Source organism: Zingiber officinale, chromosome 8B, assembly GCF_018446385.1.
Source record: "Zingiber officinale cultivar Zhangliang chromosome 8B, Zo_v1.1, whole genome shotgun sequence".
Taxonomy (NCBI): Eukaryota; Viridiplantae; Streptophyta; class Magnoliopsida; order Zingiberales; family Zingiberaceae; genus Zingiber; species Zingiber officinale.
Genome location: NC_056001.1, coordinates 16548704 through 16555433, shown reverse-complemented (window position 1 = coordinate 16555433; position 6730 = coordinate 16548704).

Sequence of the window (6730 nt, the reverse complement as noted above, 5' to 3'; positions counted from 1 at the left end):
CAGGCTCTTGCGTCGTCTGACCGAGTTATAAGCAAACATGCTCTTACGTCTCTCCAGACTCTCGTACCATCTGATCGAGTTATAAGCAAGCATCCTCTCGCGCCTATATCCCAGACTCTTGCGTTGCTCGATCGAGTTATAAGCGAGCATGCTCTCGCGCCTATATCCCAGACTCTTGCGTTGCTCGACCGAGTTATAAGAGAGCATGCTCTCGCGCCTATGTCCCAAATTCTCAGATCGTTCGGCCGAGTTATAAGTGAGCTTGCTCTGATGCCTATCCCAGACTCTTGTACCGCCCAACCGAGTTATAAGCGAGCATGCTCTCGCACTTATTCCAGACACTTGTGCCGCCCGACCGAGTTATAAGAGAGCTCTCGCGCCTATGTTCCATACTCTTGAATTGTTCGACCGAGTTATAAGCAAGCTTCCTCTCACGCTTATCCCAAACTCTTGCCTCGGCTGTGAGTTATAAGTGTGCATGACTCACGCGTCCCAACGACCATCCGATCGGCTGCCCCAGACTTTCGCCTCAGCTACGAGTTAACGACCATCTGGTCGGATCTCCCAGCACCTTATTTGGGCATGGCTCCCATAGCATTTCACTTGGGCATGGTTCCCATAGCATTTCACTTGGCATGACTCCCAGTAGTAATTCACTTGGGCCTGACTTCTAATAGCATTTCACATGGACATGACTCTCACCTGACCGACACTCATTACAAATCGTCGTTCGCTCGGCACACATAGATCGTGCTCTCTCAACATTCTCCATTCTCGCCGTTTGCTCTGTATTGTTTTCCGTCACCCGCTCGGCATTGCTTTCACTACTCGCTCGGCACCGTTACTGCCGCTCGCTCGGTCTCGCCACAGCCACTTGTTCAATGTTATGGGATAGGCTCAACGGTCTAACTTTGTGTCAGGAGCGATTCAGCCTTTGCAATAGGCTGTCTAGTCAATCGGACTCGCGCCTCCTTCGACTAGACTTGAAGGGAAGACTTGTGATACGATGTGTTGTGAATGACCCCAAAGGTAATATAGGGTCGATAATCAAGATGATGTAGCGATCAAAGTCAAGGTAAGATAGTAGTCAAAGTCAGGGTATATGTATCCGAACGAATCACCTTTTAGAAGCAAGGCTCCCAGCATAAACCTCGGCGGCTACAAAGTCAGAAGGACTTACGGGGCTCAGCTCCTCACTCCTCATGAGCAGACTCTCAGCATAAACTCGGGCGGACATAGAGCTGATTGGATCTATATGGCTTAGCTCCCGACTCCTCATGAACAGGGCTCTCAGCATAAATCCAGGTGCCCACAGAGTTGGCCGGACCTACGGGGCTCAACTCCTCACTCCTTATGAGCAGGGTTCCCAGCATAAACCCGGGTGGACACAGAGCCGGTTGGATTTTCGGGGCTCAGTTCATCACTCCTCATGAATAGGGCTCCCAAATTAAACTCGGGTGGACACAGAGTTGGTCGGACCTACGAGGCTTAGCTCCCCACTCTTCACACAGGCATGACTCCCAGCTTAAATCCAGTCGACATTATTAGAGAATCACAACAACCTGTTAGAGAATAAGGTTGGGCCCTTGAAGTTGGGTCGAAGTCAATAAAGTTGGTTGATGTGTTTGTAAAGTCAAGGAGGGGTTAATACTCGGGGTCGACACGGGCGTACGGCTCAGCTGAGCCATCCAGCCGATCGGACATCTTTTCCGATCGAATCACCAAGTTCGTCTGGCTTGATGGAATCCCGAGCCGCGACCTAGATCAGTTCAAATTTGAGCGGTACAATCTTATGGCTTGGTTAAATAGCCCAGCCAATCGGATATCTTATCCGTTCGGATCCTCAAACCCGCTCGGTTCAGGCTACTTACCCATGCGGACATCGAGTCCTTAAGGAGACCAAGTCCTCAGAATGGTTAACACTCAGTCTACCTAACCTCGTCCAAGTACAGAGGCTGATCGGACGTTGGAAAGGACTCAGTCGACCTATCAACAAAGCATAGTGGGGGTCCATCATCTCAACGATATAATATTCTTTTTTGACATATTGTGTAGCCTTTGTCAGGGAATCAGGAAAATATTTCCCTTGCTAGCTGTATACATGAAGATTCTACCCTGCAAAGAGTAGGAATTGCGGGTCTACGCTAGGAAAGGTGTCATAAGGCCATAATGGTTGGCTCTATTTTGATAATGCATTGAGATTCATAGAGAGGAAAAGTAATACTATATATGGGGATCTCCACCTACAGGTGCAGGTATGCGAAACTTCGTTATAGAAGTTCATTTCTTCTTCGTTACTCTTCATCTTCTCAACTACTGTTTGCTTGACTTGAGCGTAGGAGTGCTTGCGCCAGGATCCCTCCCTGGCCCGGTGATGGCCGTTTTTTACCTCTAGTTCTTCTCTGTGGTACGCAAGTCCGATAACGGTGTCAGGTCCCTGTCGTTTGAAGTCTTCTCACGGTCAACATCAATGCCCCGTAACCAGCATGCCATCTTCCCTGATTTCAGATAGGATCAGGAGGAATAGTCATTCATTGGTATCCTCAATCTCAAATAGTGCAAGTGATCGCCACCATCTGTTTTTTTTTATATTGGTCCCCATCAACTTAGGAAGCAGCAAGCACACACAGCTCTAAATGTGTGTTTGGTTGGGGGTTATCCTTGATAATCTTGGTTATCCATCAAAGATTATCAATGAAAACCCTGTTTGGTTTAGATAATCGGCTATTCTCGAGTAATGATCCATGCTCGACACGTAGACAAAAGGGGCATGCAATCTAGAATTGGAAAACCTCATAAAAATGAGTTTTTTTTCTTAATTCCGGAGTTAACAAAATTTTTTGACCAAAAATATCCTTCGATATTACACTTTGGGACAAAAATATCCGTAAAATTTTTATAACAAAAATTTTATTTTAAATTATAAAAATTTAATAAAAAAATAAAACAAATGTGATATTTTATTTAAAAAGTAAAGTTGTATTTTTTAAAATTATATATATATAAGGAAAGTAAAAAAATACTAAAAAAACCTAAAGTTAAAAAAAAAAGTTCAAAGAGAAAAATAATAATATGTGTTGTTGATTTTGTAACCGAGGATATTACAGTAAAATATTAAACTAAATTATCTATTAGAACTTTCAAACAAATAAGTTTTTATCTAGGTTAAACTAAATAACATTAGGTTATGTTTTATTTCCAGTAATCTTGGTTATGTGATTATCAAATAATCACGTAACCAAGGTTATACGTGATAACTTAAACCAAACGCATCTTAAAGAATTTGGATTTGCCTTGGGGTTAACCTACTACTAGAAATTGGTAGTATAATAGTCAATCTTCTTATTTTTACCCAAACAAAATAGGATGTCATACTAGTGATTAGCTGGTTGATGAAATTCACAACTCAAGGGCAAGTAAAATTTTAAGGAATTTGAAAATGATAACGGTCACCTACTCTTAAGAGCATGGAGGGTCACTGTCTGCAAAAGAGATAAGGCTAGTGAGCGTTTTAAGTATTCAGGTCTGGTGCTTGAGGACAAGCACCATTTAAGGGGTTGACAATGATACAGATTGATATAATACAAAAAGGATGAGACTGGGCAAATCTTGAATGCGTTGGCGGCAAATAAACCTCAACAGGAATTGATCGACAATCTTTCAACAAAAAAAGGACAGCCCGGTATACGAAGTCCCTGTCATGCGGAGTCTCGGGGAAGGATCCATTATACACAGTCTTTTCCTGCTTTTTGCAAGAGGCTATTTCCAGGATTCGAACCCGTGACCTTTTGGTCACACGGCAACAACTTTATCATTGCGCCAAGGCTCCCCTTCCTTTACATATCTTCCGAAAATAGAGCCCATCACGACAATAGCCGGCCATGAGGCGAGCCAAAGTGCGAGAGAGCTTAAAAAATTGAAGCAACAATAATTGGTCTATATAAATAGTCAGAAACAATTTGGAGCAATGTATAGGATGAGGATACTTGTCCTCAACCATTACATCTGGATATTTGCCTCATCTTTTGGTTATTTTTTGGTTGGTAGCAACCCTTCTGGCTTTAGGAGTTGTGATATTTTCTGCTCAGAGATGTTATTTGGTGTGCCAGTTTATGTTCCTCTTCTAGGGATTTTGGCTTTAGTTGTTGCTGAGTCAGAAATTTACCCGTCATCTATGCACTGTGAATTCTTTGCTCAGTGTCTGAATTCAAGAGGATGGACATCAATGTGTTCCACCATCTGATCCCTAATATGACATTAAATTTTGTTAAGGAAAAATAAGGAAATCAATTGTTATACATTTAATCTCTAATGGTAGGTGTACCCTTGGGCAAATCCTAATTCCTTAGATCATTCTCTATTAGCAAACACCCTTAAAAAATTAAGGTTCACTTCTCATTTTGCTTTTAGTTTGGTTGCTAATTGATCATTAATAAAGTCGTGTGAGCTTCCCGAGTCGATGAGGATTGTGACAGGGAGTGAGTAGCAATACTTTGGATCCCCATGGTGTTTGTTCCAAGAGAGAGGCAATATATGTTGCATTTATAAGATCCCTTGGATAATGTACCTCTGCATCTATATCCATAGATATGTTGACAACTCGTAGGTGAAGCAGTCTGTCTGGTTAGTATAGGACTGACACAGACAAGCAGTTGCTCGAGTTCACATAGACATCTGTTCATTGAGCTTGTATGTTGTCTTTGGTAAACCTAAAATGGTTGTGCATCTTCTTCCAAGTGGCAGGACATTATGTCAATTTTCTTGCTTTTTGATCACCTAGTGTCTAAAGAAATGGTTGCATTTTGATAACCAAGTGAGTGGCTCTTCTTTACCATTTTGCCTTTGGCAAGTCAAACACTGGGTCGGATGTTGAATGCCTATAGTCAGGGTAGTCATTGAGAGAGGCATTCCAAGGATGGAGGTCTTCTTTTCTTGGCCTCTTTGATCAATCCCAATTGGTTATGATCTACCTGAACCTAGGGTATCACCCCCATCATCCTATTGTCTTTTGCCCTTGGTCATGTAATAGCCTTCATGTAATTGTGTTTGATTTGTTGATCTTGTCTGCATGGAATAGAGTTGTGTGTGTGGTTCTCCTATGTCCTTTCTTCTTCTATCCAATGGATGACTGCTTCATTTCTAACAAATTGTCAACTAACACATTTGCTAATGGCTTTAAAGTTGTTCCCTTCTCTGGTTTAAATCTTTCCTTTGTTATTTGGTTCAGTCAGTTTATTCTTTCATTTCCCTTGAAAGTAATAAAATGAAATGTGTAAAATGGTTCCTTCCATCTTGGAGAGTTGAAATTATTGTATATGGGCCATTACTACGATTGCTTTGGGCACACATGCTTCTTATTTATTCCCACCTTGATAGTATGGTATAGTGTGGCTAGGAATAAAAGCTAATGATCTGTTTGCATCGACATCAAGGTTTTTTTTTTTTTTTTTTTTTTTGCTAAAGAGATAACAGTCTGAATCATTTCATAAAATTTGAAATAAATAATTAGGGGGAATCAGAAGGGAAAAAACAGTAAAACTAGAAAGGTAATGCATATAGTAGAATAATAGGAATTTCAAGTGGGAAAACATCTACTTTGCAAAGCAGACATACAGAGGAGAAAGCTAGCCACTGTTTGCCCCAGAATTTAATACTCCAATGAATATGATGGTTTTGAGGTGCCGTATCTTGGAAAATCTGCTGTGTATGTCTGTCGACACTGCTTGGATTGAAGCTGGTGATCCATCACACAGTATGTTTATTGATAAACTGGATTCGTTTAAGTTACCTTTTCTTGCAAGTGTAGCATTGAAAAATCTTTGTTAACGAGTATGTTCTTTTCACTCTAATGGTTCTAAATTATTGTTCAAATGATTTTCAATAATTGTAGTAACTAGTAAGCTGTATCTTAGCTTTGGTGATAAGTTTGTCATCTTTTTGATCTGGGATTCATTTAAAACATCATTTGGCATAATAGCTGCATGAGTATATTTTTAAATAATGTTTATCTTCTCTCATAACCTGAGCTTTTCCCCCCTCTAATTGAGGTTTCTTTGGTCTTCTTTATCTTTATATCTTCATCTCTAATTGAATCCAACTCATTTCAATGTATAATCCCTTCATCACTTTTGAACATGCCCATATTCTTGCAACCTATTTTTTCATTTTACCATTTAGTAGCTACTCCAAATGCTAATATTTTTATTAGTCTTTCCACTGCACATCTATCTTTAAGCATTTTGATCTCCAATATATTAATGGCTTCTCCATGTTTCTATTTGTCCCCACCTTTCTAATGCATAAAAAGTTCCTACAGAATGACTAATCATGAAAAGTTTTGAAGTGAACCTGATAAACTGTATCAAGAGTGACATTCATTCGCATTGAAGGTTTAGATATGTTCAGACTAGACTTCACATCTTATACCTCGTCTCTGCACTGCCCGTTTGCATAATTTAACACGTTATTGTTATGGACCAAACAATGTTTGTTACCTCAGTCAGCTTACTTAAACCCTGCCCTCAGCATGCAAGAGACTCCAAAGACAGTGGATGTCTGAGTTACTTCACAGGTTTTAGTGTTATAATTTGTCTAAGTTTCCATGGGTGCATTTGCAATTATGTAATGAAGCAAGATTGTCAATAATTTTGCCAGTGTTGAATCTTCAAAAGAAACCTGGATAATATGTAAATAGGATTTCTTCTTTTCTGTATTGGGAGAGTTTCCTTTT